At 47.0% G+C, this 17,182-nt stretch overlaps 1 pseudogene; it reads left to right on the top strand.

Moving 5' to 3' along the window:
- The first annotated feature begins 14,848 nt into the window (after positions 1 to 14,848).
- LOC150023157 (uncharacterized) lies at positions 14,849 to 15,574 on the top strand (annotated as a pseudogene).
- The last annotated feature ends 1,608 nt before the right edge of the window (positions 15,575 to 17,182 follow it).

Raw genomic sequence — 17,182 nt, 5'->3', positions numbered from 1 at the left:
AAAAAGAGATGTTTGTAGTTCAAGAGTTTATGGATGTATTTCCTGATGAGATTCCCGGACTTCCACCTAAAAGAGAGAGAGTTTGCAATAGACTTGATTCCAAGAGCAGGCCCGGTGTCAATTTCTCCATACCGAATGACACCAGTAGAGTTAGTTGAATTGAAGAAACAACTAGAAGACTTATTGGAGAAACAATTCATTCGACCTAGTGTTTCTCCATGGGGAGCTCCAATGCTATTAGTGAAGAAGAAGGATGGTTCATCAAGTCTATGCATAGATTATAGGCAATTAAACAAGTTAACAATAAAAAAATAAATATCCTCTTCCTAGAATTGACGATCTGATGCATCAGTTGCATGGGGCAGTTGTCTTTTCTAAAATAGATCTACGCTCAGGTTATCATCAAATTTTAGTGGAAGCATAAGATGTTCAGAAGACTGCTTTTAGATCAAGTTATGGTCACTATCACTAGTACAAAAAGGTAGATTAACGATGGTTAAAATCAACATGTAAAGAGGGTTCCAGAACTGTTGTTATTGCGATGGATTTTAACGATGGTTCTTCAACCGTCGTTAAAAACCAGACTTATAATGACGGTATCAAGTGACTTCTAACTATTTTTTTAAAAAAATTTAAGAGACTTTTAAAGAATGTTCCCACTGGAACCGTTGTTGTAAGTATGTGCTTTTAAAGACGATTCCACTTGGAACCGTCGTTATATGTAGGTATTGAAAAAAAAATTGTTTTTTAATAAATCTCAAACCAGCATAAAATTTCCAATTCTAGAAAATCAGAACTTTTAAAATCATAATTTAAATATAAAAATTACATACAACAAATTATAATATTAAATAAAAAAATTTTGTTATTATATGAAAAAGTTTGTTATTCTAATGATTTATCTATTCTAAGGTGTTATACATGGTTACAAAATATTTTGACCATGTTGTTCTCACATAATCCAATGCTTCCGAATCTAGCGAGTGTCGGTCATTGAACAATTATGACATTTGAAATTTTTTGAATTAGTGCATGAATAGGGCTCTAGCACCTCCCTTTGTCTGCCTAAGTTACGCCCTTGCGGAGTAACTTAGGATGCTTCTCTTATCTGGGTAAATTGCATACTCTTAGCAGAGCGTCGGGTGTGGCTGGTCTAGGCGCACTCACCAAACGTCACTCTCTGCGTAGGCGACTTACCCTTCGGGATGACACGCACGTAATGGATTGAGGGAATCACCAATCACCGACTGGCTTACTAGTTCCCTCAGGCCACTCTCGTGCATGATTCCTTGAGGGGTGCTCATGCGAGGTCCATGCGTAACGCTCTCGCTGGGAACCTTAGTTCCAGTTTAACTGCGTGTAACACGAGACCCCGATGACAATACACCCGATGACTGATCAGTGTTTATTCGCTACTCGCGCTCTGCCCTCAGGCGCGAGTCTGGGAACTGGTCTGCTGGTGGTCACTTGGCTACTGACCACCGATCACCATTCTGGGTGATCTATCCCCCGACCCCTCTGCCGTCTGATCTGTCGTTCGTAACTTGGCTACTGACCACCGATCACCTCTCTTGGCGATCGTCCCCCTACCTCTCTGCCACCTGGTCCACGTGTCACCCTGCGAGTGGTCCACGTGGTTCTCTGATGCTGATGTCATCGACTACCGATGACCGATCGGATCACAAGCCCCCCAGTCTCGAGTCGAGAACTCGTTCTCAGCGAAGAGACTAAGTGGTCGTGCCCTCAGTCCACGTGGCAAGTGGGGCCGCCTCACGTGCCACCTCACGTGCTGCTTCTTTAACGTTTGGGCTTCCTTCCTTAATCTCGCGACACGTGGCACCATCAACGGCCAGCGTTGTGCGTCGCTAGCGCTTCTCTTATTCAAAATGGCACGCCCTCCCACTGTTCCTCCATCTTCTTCATTTGACTCCCAAACTCTCCGCGAACTTTTCTTCTGCGCACCCATCTTTCTTCGAATTCTCTGTGATCCCATACTCCTGCGATCATTCAAAGGTATGGTTTTTCTTTTCCCTGGCCCCCTTTTGGTCATCTTTACTGATTGCATTTACCATTCTAGTTATCATGCATTCACCGTCCCTGTTTTTCTTCTTCTCAACCCGCGCTAGGGTTTTTCTCATGTTTCCGTTTTGACTTCTGCCTCCCCTTCTTTCTCCTTTACCTGGGCATTTCTTCCTCATTCCCCCTCTATGTTTTTCACCGAACCATCCATCACTCTCTCCCTTTCTATTTCTGACCCTTCGTTTTCCTCCATTGCAGCTATCTCTCGATGGCTCGCTTGAAGCAGACCGCTCGCGTCCTTGCCTCTTCTTCTGGTGCACAGCCCTCCGCGAGTGCACCAGCTTCGCCACCGCCTGTTGTCACCTCATTCCATGACAACGCCAAAGTCTATGACTGGGCCCCTCTGGCATTGCTATCTGAAACGTCCATCTTGCTACCTGAGGACCATCTTAACTCGCTTCTGAGCCACGACCCGGATGAACCCTCGTGTTCCATAGACAGGGAAAACGACTTCCACATCCGAGTCCGCATCCCTCCCCGAGGGATGCCCATTTGCGCTGACGACAGGGCCACCAATGGGGTGCCCTTCGTTTTTGTTTACTCCGCAATCTTCAAAAGGTTGAGGCTGCGACTCCCCTTCACCTTCTTCGAGAAAGAGCTGATGATGGAGTTGAACGTCGCGCCCTGCCAACTCCACCCCAATGCCTGGGCCTTCATCCGGGCGTTTCAGATTCTGTGCAACCACTTTGGGCACAACGCCTCGGTGGAGGTGTTCCTCTACTTCTTTGAGGCGAAGAAACCAGGGGACAGGTTCTGGGTCAGCCTGAACGGGGTTGCTGGACGGGTGCTTCTGGGCCTGTACCAACAGTCCTTCAAAGACTGGAAGGGCAGATTTTATATGATATCCGCCACCCCACAAAGCCCTCATCTGCTCGAGGGGTACCCCCTCTACTGGGTTCCCCAGGTTCAATTTAAAAAACCCAAGGACCTCGAGACCATGGCCCCTTACGAGCGCGAGCTGTGTGGGCTGCTCCTGGGGGCTAAGTATGACTCCGCTCGCCTCATCAAGGATGAGTTTGATGTGGTTTCCCTGAAGAAATATATAGGTAGTTCCTTCTCTGCCGCCCCTTAGGACATTTATACCTCCTCATGCATGCTCTCATACTTTTCACCTTGCTTGCGTCTTTTAGCTGTCTAAATTTCCTCTTTCTTGCCTATGCAGATTCAATGTCAGGGAAAGATAGGAGGTTGGCGGTGTTGGAGCTCGCTAAACGCCGAGTGGCCAAAGGGACTGGCTCTTCCTCTTCCACCACCGAGCCAATCGAAGCCCCTCCGCTCTCGGTCGCGCCAGCCGAAGGCCCCGAGCAAGGGAAGAAAAGGAAAAGGCTGGTGAAGGCTTCTTCGCTGGTGCCGGCTGCTGCCGCTGCCTCAGTGGAAGAGGAAAGCTCAGGCTCCCCCCTCATTCACCGCCAGAGAAAGAAAGCAGTGGCTGAGGGGGTCTCGTCTCTCCAGCCTGGAGGGATAGAGGTGGTAGAGGTAGAGGAAGGTTCACCACCTCACTCTCCCCCTACCCGACCGGCCCCAGAGCCCGCATGCCCACCTTCTCCTGGCCAAAAATCGCCCCCAACCTCTCAACCGCCAACTTCCTCCCCAGCAGGCCAATCACCTGGTCCATCCGCTCACCCTGCTGGGGGTGTTTCTGCTCAAAAAGAGTGTGCCCCGCCTCCAACGACAATCTCCACCGCCAATGCTGAACATGGTGGGTCTGGCTCGCGCCCAAGCAACACTGGAGCCAACCATGAGAACTTCAGTAGAGTTATCTCCATGGTGCGACAGCACATCAGCAATGGGGAGCTCGTCGACTGGAGCGGGGAGGAGATAGACGCACACCTTGCCAAGCAGGTGGTGCTCTCGCTGGAGTTCTCCACCCAGCATCGCAAGCAGAAAGCCCTGGAGAAAAGGGTGAAGGAACTTGAGCACGACAACGAGTCGCTGCACAGTGACCTTGAAGCCGCTCAGGGGTCTGTCGAGCTGATGCGAGGCATGGTGGAGAAGGCCAGGAGGGAGTACTTGCTGCAGGTCCAGGAGACCATCAAGATGGAGATCTTGATGGGGCAGACTGTTGGTCCTCTGGACTGGAAGGTGGCAGAGTTACAGGCTGAGAATTCCTCTTTGCTCGAACGGAGTCAGATGGTGGAGGAGTTACAGGCTGAGAACTCCTCCCTACGCCAACAGGATTCTCAGCGGGTGGAGATGCTCAAGGCCGCCAAGGAGGCAACTGCTGCCGCCGAAAAGAAGCTTGAGGAGGCAGTGGGCAAGCTGTCTGAAGCTGCCTCCTCCCTTGCTACCCTTACCACGCAGAGGGATGCTGCAGAGGCTTCGAGGCGAAGTCTGGAGGCGGAGAAAGAGGACTTGATGAACGTGGGCGTCGATTCCCTCATTGATGGATTCGAGCTGGCGCTCGAGCAAGTCCGCTGCGTCCTTCCAGAACTGGACCTTGTGCAATTCAGCATTCATCACTCGGTAGTAGATGGGAAACTTAGGCCTCCTACTCCCTGAATCTCTTCCTTTTGTAATTTTGACTTCTTCTGTACAAAGTTTCATTCTGTAACCTTATGTTTCTGCACCATTCAACTCTTTGTAACTGACAATTGTATGAACATCTCTGGTGATATACCTTGGTTTCAATTGCTCGATTTTCCTTTGTACTTTCTTTGGACTCCACTTACCTTTATGTGCGCGACTAACTATTAGCTAGTTTAGGTTCAGCGCGATCTTGGGCTTTACCTTTCCTTTCGCACACGACTAAGTGTCAACAGCTTAGGCTTAGCGCGATCTATTTCTCTTACTCTTTGCGCGCGACTAAGTGTTAACCAACTCAGGCTTAGCGCGATCTGCTTCTCTTACTCTTTGCGCGCGACTAAGTGTTAACCAACTCAGGCTTAGCGCGATCTGCTTCTCTTACTCTTTGCGCGCGACTAAGTGTTAACCAACTCAGGCTTAGCACGATCTGCTTGATCTCGAATGGCTGTTCCCTCAGCTTGGTGTTTGACAGTTCTCGTGCGCTGCTTTGTACTACTAGCCAATTACTGACGACTCATCGGTGATCGCTCTTTAGTCCTTACTTAGCTTTCTCTGCCGCTCTAGCGCTAAGTGCATAAAGGACCTTGACATCGATTGCTCAAAGTGAGGCCTCATCTTGGGGAAGAGGAAGTGTTTCTCGCTAACCCCTTTCCCTTTCCCCGAGGTCATCACCCTTTGGCGGGTTGAGTCGCTCACTCCCTGTCTCACTCCTGGGGTGAGAAAGGTTTTCTGACTGAGAGTTTTACTGGGCCAATATTGGTGCATGCCAAGTGGGTAAGGACGTTTTGTCAAAACCTTTCCTTTCCTTCTCTTGGTCTTACTAGCATCCCTGGCCTTTCAAACCTTTCTGCTTGCGCTCACACCTGGGGTGAGGAAGACTCAGATCGGTGCCAGCACTTGCGCCTAGGGCAAGTAGGGCCTAACCAATCACCTGCACTTGCACCTGGGGCAAGGAGGATTTTAACCTTAATACTTGAGAACACTTTATATGCTGGAAATTTTTCTCTAATTGGGTGGCCTCGTTAAAAACCCTCTTTAGGGAAAAGAGTGCCACCCTTGTCTGTTCAACTGTTTCCACCACAAACAAAGCATGTGCCTTTTAGCGTGAGAACGCCATTACCGTACAATTTTAACTGAAATAAAATTTTAAATGGGTGGCGTTCCACGTTCTGGGGATTGCTCCTCCCTCCAAAGTCTCTAGGCGATAGGCTCCGTTCTCTAATGTCTCCACCACTCTGTACGGGCCTGTCCACTTCGGGGATAACTTATTCTGCATGTCATTCTGATGCGCCTTTCTCATCACCAGATCACCTTCCCAGAAGCGCCTGGGCCTCACTTTAGAGTTGTGCCTCCGCTCTACTCTTCTCTTCACGGCTTCAGCACTGACTCTGGCCTCCTCTCGCACTTCGTCTAGCAAATCTAGATTCACCTTACGCTCTTCATTGGACTTTTCAGCAATGAAGTTCAAAAATCTGGGGGAGCTCTCCTGTATCTCTACAGGAATCATGGCGTCTGTCCCATAGACAAGGCTGAAGGGTGTCTCATGGGTGCTGGACTGTGGGGTGGTGTGGTAAGACCACACAATTCTGGGGACCTCCTCTGCCCAGCCTCCTTTGGCCTTGTCTAGCCTCCGCTTCAGCCCCCTGAGCAGCACTCGATTTGCTGACTCCACCTGCCCATTTGTTTGTGGGTGCTCCACTGATGCGAAAACCTGTTGTATCTTTAGCTCTTCACACATCTTTCTCAACTGATGACTGGTGAACTGGGTGCCATTGTCAGAAACCAGCCTCTTGGGTATTCCGAAGCGGCAGACAATGTTCTTCCAGACGAAGTGTTCGACTTTCTGTGCAGTGATGTGTGCAACTGGCTCTGCCTCCACCCACTTAGTGAAATATTCGATGGCCACAATGAGGAACTTCATCTGCCTTGTCGCCAGGGGAAAAGGTCCTAGGATGTCAATCCCCCATGTATGGAATGGCCACGGGCTATGGATGGACCTCAACTCCTCAGGGGGCGCCTTGTGCCAATCTGCATGCAGCTGACATTGTTTGCATCGCTGAGCAAACCTTATGCAATCCTCCTTCAGCTTCGGCCAGTAGTACCCCGCGCGGAGTACTCTACTTGCCAAAGCGCGACCACCCACATGGCTTCCGCACACCCCCTCGTGCAGCTCAGACATGAGTCTGGTGCACTGCTCGCCGTGTACACAGATCTGCACAGGGTGAGAAAATCCAAATCTAAATAGGCTTCCATCTATGAGAGTAAACTTACTTGAACCCCTCTTTATTCTTTTGGCCTCTGCCAGATCGAGCGGGAGCACACCATCTTCTAAGTATAGCCGGTATGGCGTCATCCAGGTATGGGGTTCCTTCTCCGCGTGGACCTCCATCAACTCACCGATCTTTGAGGGTCGCGATCTCACCCTCGGCGCTCTCAGCGTCTCTTGAGTCAACGACCGATGACCGATCGTTAGACGCTCCATTGACTTGTATACATGAAGCACCTGGTTGTCTGATACGAACGCGCGCGGCACCTTCAGGGTCTCCTGAATGACAGTCCTCTGCTTCCCCCCTTTGCCTGAGCTGGCCAGCTTGGCAAGCAGGTCTGCTCGGGCGTTCTGCTCTCTTGGTACATGCACTAACTCAAACTCGGCGAAAGACGTCTTCAGGAGCTGCACATACTCCAGGTAGGCTGCCATCTGGGGGTCCTTTGCTTGGAACTCCCCGGTAACCTGCCCGGTGACCAGTAACGAATCGCTCTTGGCCAGCAGATTTCTTGCTCCCATTTCCCTTGCTAGCAACATTCCCGCGATCAGGGCCTCGTACTCCGCCTGATTGTTGCTAGCTTTGAAGGCGAAACGGAGGGACTGCTCAATCAGTACCCCGTTTGGCCCTTCCAGGATGACCCCAGCACCGCTTCCTTGCTGATTAGAGGAGCCATCCACCGATAACACCCATCGAAAATCTAGCCCTTCTGCAGGTGTCGCGATGGATGATAGCTCGACTACGAAGTCCGCGAACACCTGCCCCTTGATCGGTCCTCGGGGCTCGTACTGAATATCGAATTCCGATAATTCCACTGCCCACTTGACCATCCTTCCTGCCACATCAGGTTTCTTCAATACATTCTGGATAGGCAGATCAGTCATAACCACCACTGTGAAGCTGTGGAAATAATGCCTGAGTCTTCTGGCTGAGAATACCACCGCTAGAGCAGCCTTCTCGAGGGCCTGGTACCTGGTTTCAGGGCCTTGCAGCACCTTGCTGACGAAATAAACAGGCCTCTGGGCCTGGTCCAGCTCTTGCACCAGGACTGAACTGACTGCCCTCTCCGTAACAGCAAAGTATAGACGGAGAGGGATGCCTACCTGGGGCTTTCGCAAGACTGGTGGGCTTGCCAGATATCCCTTCAACTTAATGAAGGCCTCCTCGCACTCCTGCGTCCAGAGAAATCTGCTGTTGCGCTTGAGACACTGGAAGTATGGGTGACCTTTCTCCCCACCAGCAGACATAAACCGGGACAGTGCTGCCAAGCGGCCGGTGAGCTGCTGCACCTCCTTCACCGTCGTTGGGCTCCTCATCGCCACGATCGCCGCACACTTCTCCGGGTTAGCTTCGATTCCTCGCTCTGTTAAGAGGGTGCCCAAAAACTTCCCAGCCTCTACACCGAATATGCATTTCTCAGGGTTGAGCTTCAGCCCATACTTGGCAATGGTGGTGAATAGCTCTTCCAGATCAGCTGCATGATGCTTCTTCTCTTGGGACGTAACCACCATGTCATCTACATAGGCGTGCACGTTCCTTCCCAGCATGGGCGAGAGCACCCTATCCATGAGCCGCTGGTAGGTAGCCCCCGCATTCTTCAACCCGAATGGCATGACCTTGTAGCAGTAGCAAGACCGTTCCGTCATAAACGCGGTCTTGCATTCGTCCATTGGGTGCATCCTGATCTGATTATACCCTGAGAAAGCGTCCAAGAAGCTGAGTAGCTTTCCCCCCGAGGCGCTATCGACTAGAGCATCTATACTGGGTAAAGAATCCTTGGGGCAGGCCTTATTGAGGTCAGTGAAGTCCACGCACATTCTCCATTTGCCGCTTGCCTTCCGCACCAGTACCACATTCGCTAGCCACTCGGGGTACTGGATTTCTCTGATATGCCCTGCGACAAGGAGCTTCTGCGCTTCGTCGTGGATCACCTTCCTCTTCTCCTCGTTGAATTTCCTTCTTCTCTGTCGCACCGGTCGAACCATGGGGTCCATTGATAGACGATGGCAGAGGAAATCGGGGTCGATTCCTGGCATGTCGGATGATGACCATGCAAAGGCATTCATGTGCTCCTCGATCACATCCATGATCAGCCTTCGCTCTTCTTCAACGAGGGATCCCCCCAGCTTGAATTTTCTTCCCCTGATGTCCACCTCGACCCATCCTTCAGCTGGGTGGGGCCTCCTCTCACTGGCAATGACCGCTCTCGCGATCCCTGACTCGCGAGGAGTGATCGTGCCTTGTGTCTCCCTGACCGCCAATCGCTCTCCGCGCACGCCTGGTGGTGGTTTTGTGGTGACGTGGCACACACTTCTTTTTTGTTTCAAACTGTTCTCATAACAGCGTCTTGCCTCAGCCTGATCCGATTTGATGGTTATCACGGCCCCTTCCATCGACGGCAGCTTCAACTTCATATGCCTTGTCGATGGTATTGCGCCCAGTCTATTGAGCGTTGGCCTCCCCAACAGGACATTGTACGCGGAAGGGGCGTTCACCACCAGGTACTTTATCCTTTCCGTGCGGGCTGCCGTTCCGTCGGTGAACGTTGTCCTCAGCTCGATGTATCCCCGCACTTCTACCTGGTCCCCTGCGAAACCGTAGAGACAACCAGTATACGGTCTCAACTGATCAGGGGACAACTGTAGCTTGTTGAACGTTGGCCAGAACATGACATCCGCCGAGCTTCCTTGATCCACGAGTACTCTATGCACTCGTCTTCCTGCTGTGATGAGAGAAATGACCACAGGGTCGTTGTCGTGTGGGACAACGTCTCGTAGGTCAGCCTTCCTGAAGACGATGTCCACCTCAGGGTAATGACTCTCATCCACTGCATCTACCGCCATCACAGATCGAGTGTATCTCCTTCTTTGTGAAGCTGTGCATCCCCCACCAGAGAAGCCTCCAGCGATCGTCTGCACTTCCCCATGCACAGGGACTTCATGCTGTTGCTCTCCAGTTTGGGATCCTGACGCGCGATCACCCTGTGGCTCACGCAGGTAATCTGCTAGAAACCCAGACTTCACCAACTCTGCCAGTTGGTGTCCCAGCGCCAAACAGGAATGAAGTGTATGTCCAAAGGCCTGATGAAACTCACACCATTCATTCTTTTTCCTTCCGAGTACCTTGTCTGTCTTCTCTGGTACTCGTAGTCTTGCTGCTACGGCAGGAAGGGCGATGAGGTCCGCCAACCCCACCATGAAGTTGTATCTTGGGGGCGCGTTATTCTCCCTTGCACGCCCCTTACTCTGGTCTTTGCCTGGTGCATAGGGACGAGGTTTTTCCCGCACCTTCTTCCCCTCTTTGGCCTCATGCACCCTCGCTTGCTGCGGTTTTCCTTGCCCTCCACGCGGTCTGGGTGGTGCAGCACTTCCCCTCTTCTCAGAAACTTCTGTTTCTGCCGCTATGTGCGCCACCGCACGCCGTCGGATCTCTGCAAAGGTGCTGGGATGGCTCCTGATGAGAGACTCACTGAAAGGGCCAGGCAGCACTCCCTTCTTAAACGCGTGCACAAGCATGTCTTCATCTTTGCTGGGTAGTCTAACCACTTGAGCTCCAAAACGGTTGAGGTAGTCTTTCAGCGACTCCCCCTGGTATTGGCGTACGTCGAACAGGTCGTAGGACACCACTGCAGGCGCCTTGTTGACGATGTATTGTTCAATGAAGAGCTTCGAGAACTGAGAGAACGACGTGATATGCCCTTCCGGTAAACTCACGAACCACTCCATGGCGATTCCGCTCAGTGTGCTCATGAACATCTTGCAGTATACAGCGTCTGAGCCCCCAGACAACATCATCTGGGTGTGGAATGCCGTCAGATGCGCCTCCGGGTCTTCTACCCCTTTGAACGACGCTTTTACCCCCACCAGGTTGGAAGGCACCATGGTTCCCATAATCTCAGGGGAGAATGGCATGGGAAATGCCCTTGGAGGTGAAGGATGCCCAGACACCCTTTCGTCAACAACGTGCTCCCTCTGCGCCTGCAGCGTTCTTCTCAACTCTTCGTTGACACGATTCAGTTCGTCGTTCCTGCTTTGCGACGCGGCCAACTCCGTCTGCATCCTTTCTTGTTCGACTTTCGACGCTGCTGCGTTATCCTGCAGCGTGCGCACCATTTCCAGGACCTGCGCCATTGTCACAGCTCCTTCATCAGCGGATGGCGCGGGTGATGGTTGTCTGTTTCTAGGCATCTTCTCTATCAGAGGAACTGATAAAACTCTGGTGAGCTTTAAAACTGTGGTATATATGGGACAACGATTCACTCGGGCCCCACGGTGGGCGCCAAATGATCCTGCCGGCAACTCGAACGTGGAGGAATCGCTTCGTAGCACTCTCTGCCCTGTCCACGCGACTGCGTCTCCTGCAGAATCACCCTCAGAACCTTCTCTTGGATCTCCAAATGTGACCTGCAAAATACACAGACGGCGCCTCTAGCGGCCGTTTGCACTCCGACGATCAAGTTAGTTCAACAGAACCACCAGAAACTGGAAACTTAGTAAAAATGTGTATCTGAGAAAAACTTGCACTCTCTTTTTCTTCTCCTCCCTCCTCCCCCTCACTCTCCCTCTGGTTCCTCCTTTTATCTCTCTTTCCCTGTTTCTGGGCATAACAGAATTCTGTTATGCTTTTCTGGCATGTGTCAGAACCCTGTCGTGCTTTTCAGAGACAGCGTACCTTCAGAATCAGCAATGGGGAGCGTGAGAGTCTGCGCATGCCTGTGCTTGGCTGCGCCTGTCTGTACCTTTAGCGGTACGGAGTGCTCTTTTATCTGGACCGCGCCCCTCTCAGATGGTGACATGTGGAGGCCTGCAACTCACATCTAACCACACACGCGTCACTTACTGGAAGGGCTCTAGCGCCTCCCTTTGTCTGCCTAAGTTACGCCCTTGCGGAGTAACTTAGGATGCTTCTCTTATCTGGGTAAATTGCATACTCTTAGCAGAGCGTCGGGTGTGGCTGGTCTAGGCGCACTCACCAAACGTCACTCTCTGCGTAGGCGACTTACCCTTCGGGATGACACGCACGTAATGGGTTGAGGGAATCACCAATCACCGACTGGCTTACTAGTTCCCTCAGGCCACTCTCGTGCATGATTCCTTGAGGGGTGCTCATGCGAGGTCCATGCGTAACGCTCTCACTGGGAACCTTAGTTCCAGTTTAACTGCGTGTAACACGAGACCCCGATGACAATACACCCGATGACTGATCAGTGTTTATTCGCTACTCGCGCTCTGCCCTCAGGCGCGAGTCTGGGAACTGGTCTGCTGGTGGTCACTTGGCTACTGACCACCGATCACCATTCTGGGTGATCTATCCCCCGACCCCTCTGCCGTCTGATCTGTCGTTCGTAACTTGGCTACTGACCACCGATCACCTCTCTTGGCGATGGTCCCCCTACCTCTCTGCCACCTGGTCCACGTGTCACCCTGCGAGTGGTCCACGTGGTTCTCTGATGCTGATGTCATCGACTACCGATGACCGATCGGATCAATAAGATTTCATGTTAGAATACATAACATTATATAATGTATAAATAATAATAAATGTTAAATGAAACTGTCGTACATATCTATAATTTTTTAAAATAGGTAGGTGGTTTTCATGCAAGGAGCAAAACCATGCAGCGGTATGATCTTGAAAATATATGATCAATAGTTGCCAATGACGCCTATATAACAAATCAGTTAATTAGTTGTGTTTCCTCTCATCCAAGCATAATCCAAAAAGATACCTAAATTTCAATAAGTTAGTACTAATATATTTAATAAATCAAAAGTATAAAAGTTTTAATATTTGAACTTACATCATCCATAATTGCAGAACTGTTATGTTAATCTCTTGATCTCCGGATGCAAGGTCCTAGTGTTGATTCTTTGTTGCAAGAATTCCAAGATGTGTTTTCAAGTGATGTTCCTAGAGGACTCCCACCCCTAAGGGGAATTGAACATCACATTGACCTTCTTCCAGGAGCATATTTGCCTAATAGGCCAGCTTATAGAAGCAACCCTCAAGAGACAAAGGAGATCCAAACTCAAGTAGAAGAACTGATGAACAAAGGATGGGTACAAGAGAGCATGAGCCGCTGTGCTGTTCCAGTTATTTTGGTTCCTAAAAAGGATGGTTCTTGGAGGATGTGCACAGATTGTAGAGCACTCAATAACATTACCATCAAGTATAGACACCTTATTCCCAAGTTAGATAATTTATCGGATGAACTGTACGGTGCTTGTATATTCTCAAAAATTGACTTAAGAAGTGGTTACCATCAAATTAGGATTAGGGAGGGGGATGAATGGAAAACTGCCTTTAAAACAAAATATGGATTGTATGAGTGGCGTGTGATGCCATTTGGGCTAACAAATGCCCCAAGCACTTTTATGAGATTAATGAACCATGTTTTGAGAGAATTTTTGGGAAAATTTGTTGTGGTGTATTTTGATGACATCTTGATCCATAGCACTAGTTTGGAATTACATGAGGAACATTTGTGTGTTGTTTTGAATGTTCTTAGAAAAGAAAAGTTGTATGCTAATCTTGATAAATGCAGATTTTGTACTGAACAAATTGTGTTCTTGGGTTTTGTGGTAAGTGCCAAAGGAGTTCAGGTAGATTATGAAAATGTGAATGTTATCTAAGAATGGCCTATCCCTAAAAATTTGAGTGAGGTTAGGAGCTTTCATGGCCTAGCTAATTTCTACAGAAGATTTGTAAGGAATTTTAGCACCTTGGCAGCACCCCTAAATGAGATTGTTAAAAAGCATGTTGGGTTTAAATGGAAAGAAAAAAAGGAAAAAGCCTTTGCCGCCCTTAAGCATGAATTGACTAATGCCCCCATTCTTGCATTGCCAAACTTTCCAAAATCTTTTGAAATTAAATGTGATGCAAGAAGGTCATCCAATTGCTTATTTTAGTGAGAAATTAAATGGTGGTTCCTTAAACTATCCCACTTATGATAAGGAATTGTATGCCTTAGTGAGATCATTACAAACATGGCAACACTATCTCTTACAAAAATAATTTGTGATTCATAGTGACCATGAGTCTTTAAAGTACTTAAAATGCCAAGGAAAATTAAATAAAAGAAATGCCAAGGTGAATTAAATAAAAGACAAATTAAATAATTTGTTGAATTTTTAGAACAATTTCCATATGTCATTAAGCATAAAAAAGGAAAAGGAAATATTGTGGTTGATGCTTTGTCTAGAAGACATGTTTTGATTTCTACTCTTGAAACAAAATTGTTTGGTCTTGAATTTTTAAAAGATATTTATCCACATGATTCTGAATTTGCTGACATCTATAATGCTTGCACAAAGTTTAGTACCAATGGCTATTTTAAGGACAATGGTTATTTGTTTAAGAAGAAAAGATTGTGTGTTCCTAAATGTTCCATTAGGGATCTTTTAGTAAGAGACGCACATGAGGGGGGGCTAATGGGGCACTTTGGGGTTCAAAAGAGCTAGGACACTTTGCATGAACATTTTTATTGGCCTCACATGAAACGTGATGTACAAAAGTTTTGTAAAAATTGCATTACTTGTAAAAAGGCCAAATCAAAAGTCAAACCTCAAGGTTTGTACACTCCTTTACCTATTCCTGATAGCCCTTGGATTGTTATTTCAATGGACTTTGTATTGGGTTTGCCACGAACTCAAGGAGGGAAAGATTCTATTTTTGTGGTTGTTGACAGATTTTCCAAAATGGCTCATTTTATTCCTTATAAAAAAATTGATGATGCTTGCCATGTAGCTGACTTGTTTTTCAAGGAAGTAGTAAGACTTCATGGGCTACCAAGAAGTATTGTGAGTGATAGGGATACAAAATTCCTAAGTCACTTTTGGAGGATTTTATGGGGTAAGTTAGGTACCAAACTTTTGTTTTCAACTACTTGTCATCCCCAAATAGATGGACAAACAAAGGTAGTGAATAGAACTTTGGGTACCTTACTTAGAACTATTTTGAAAAAAAAAATTGAAAGCTTGGGAATTATGTTTACCTCATATTGAGTTTGCTTACAATAGGGCTGTTCATAGCACAACAAATTGTTCTCCATTTGAAATTGTGTATGGATTAAATCCTTTAACTCCATTAGACTTGTTACCTATGCCTAACGTTTCTGTTGTAAAGCATAAAGATGCACAGGCTAAGCCTGACTATGTGAGAAAGCTACACGAACAGGTCAAAGCACAAATTGAAAAAAGGTTGAAGGTTATTCTAAGCAAGCTAACAAAGAAAGAAAGAAAGTAATCTTTGAGCCTGGAGATTGGGTTTGGGTACACATGAGGAAAGAAAGGTTCCCTAAACAGAGAAAATCAAAGCTCCAACCTAGAGGGGATGGACCTTTCCAAGTGTTAGAAAACATTAATGACAATGCTTAGAAGATTGATCTTCCAAGTAAGTACAATGTGAGTAACACTTTTAACGTGTCTGATTTGTCTCCTTTTATTGCAGATGATGAAGCTTTGGAATTAACTTCAAGTCTTTCTCAAGAGGAAGGGAATGATGAGGACATTCGAACCAAAGGGTATAGTGAGCAGGAACTTGACCAAGTCATCCCAGACTTAGGCGGACCCATGACAAGAGGAAGGCTTAAAAAGGCCCAAGAGACTTTACAGCACAAGGTGGCTAATATTTTGGAGGCCCAATTGTTGAATTGCCCACAGTTTAAAAAGACTTCGTTGATTACATGCACAACATGTTTGGATCCTTAAAAATAGAATAATATTATTATTTTTTTGCCTCAAGTAGGATTTTCAACCCAGAACCAGATGAAAAATATCAACTTAACCACTGGGGCAAATGATGCATCATGAAATATAAGGATTGTAGTTTCGTCTTATTTTCTTACAAACAAGAAAAAACCTCTAGCTAAACTTGTAATTTATACACTATTGGAACTCAGAATAAAGGAACAAATCTTTTGACAATTTTAGAGTGTTTTTCTGCTAGGGTTTTTCCCTGCATCTTGCGATCTTATAAAAAATCCACCAATTCTTGTGGTGATCATCCTTAGGCTTATCAAACTTTGTTTGTGGCGCCTTCCTTTATCCAGGTTTCTATTGTTACTATTTTGAATTTATTCCGTTTCGTAACCCTAAATTCCCAATTTTATTGTCATTTCTATTTGGATTCATATCAGTTGGTTTTGGCAATCATCCTTATGCTTATCTAACTTTGTTTGTGGCGCCTTCCTTTATCCAGGTTTCTATTGTTACCGTTTTGAATTTATTCCGTTCCGTAACCCTAAATTCCCAATTTTATTGTCATTTCTATTTGGATTCATATAAGCTAAAGACTTCTCTTTAGGAGTGGATGGTATTTTGAGATTTAAGACTAGAATATGCATACCAGGATAATGAAATAAAGCAAATAGTGTTATCTGAAGGTCATAAAAGCAAACTAGGTTTACATTAAAAAATGACCAAGATGTATCAAGATCTCAAGAAGTCTTATTGGTGGCATGGCATGAAGAATGATGTAGCTAACTTTGTAGTTGCTTGCTTGACTTGTCAAAAATCAAAGATTGAACATCAACGACCTGGAGGTAGGTTAATTCATATAGACATTCCAGTTTGGAAGTGGGATAGTATCTCAATCGATTTTGTTACCCACTTACCACGTACTTTGAGGAAGCATGACTCTGTTTGGTTCATAGTGGATAGGTTGACCAAGCCGACACACTTCTTACCTATAGATTTGAGAATCTCCATGTGAAAGTTGGCCCAGATTTACATAGATGAAATAGTCAGATTACATGGTGTACCCTCCAGCATAGTTTCAGATAGAGATCCTAGATTCACCTCCAGATTCTGGCAAACACTTCAAGAAGCTTTGGGGACTAAACTCAGACTTAGTTCAACATATCATCCTCAGAATGATGGACAATCATAGAGAATTATCCAGTCCTCAGAGGATTTGCTTAGGACTTATGATGGATATCCACTAGGAGAGGATTTTATTAATGAAGGAAGAGGATTTTCACCTACACATTTGAAGTTCTTCCTTCTAGTCTTCTCACAAATTAAAAGAAGTCAAAGAGAAGATCAAGCCTAAAGATAAAGAAGTCTACAAACTCTCAAATAATAGGCTTCATATTAAATATCTCTCTTTATAGTTTCTTTTAAATTGTAAATAATATAGAATAATGTTTAGAAAGGTGCTTAGAGGGAAACATGAGACACCTCTTTTGTAAAAGCATCTTTAGGCTTTAGCTTAGCAAATTCTAGAAGCTTGGGGAGTGAGCTTAGTAAGGGGGTGTGATCTTAGGAGTTTTTTGGGTAGCTTAGGGAATAAGCTATGTAAATGACCAGCCCTTACTC

The sequence above is a fragment of the Phaseolus vulgaris genome, chromosome 11 (genome assembly GCF_051622355.1).
Source record: "Phaseolus vulgaris cultivar YP4 chromosome 11, ASM5162235v1, whole genome shotgun sequence".
Taxonomy (NCBI): Eukaryota; Viridiplantae; Streptophyta; class Magnoliopsida; order Fabales; family Fabaceae; genus Phaseolus; species Phaseolus vulgaris.
This window is presented reverse-complemented; position numbering and strand designations above follow the sequence as displayed.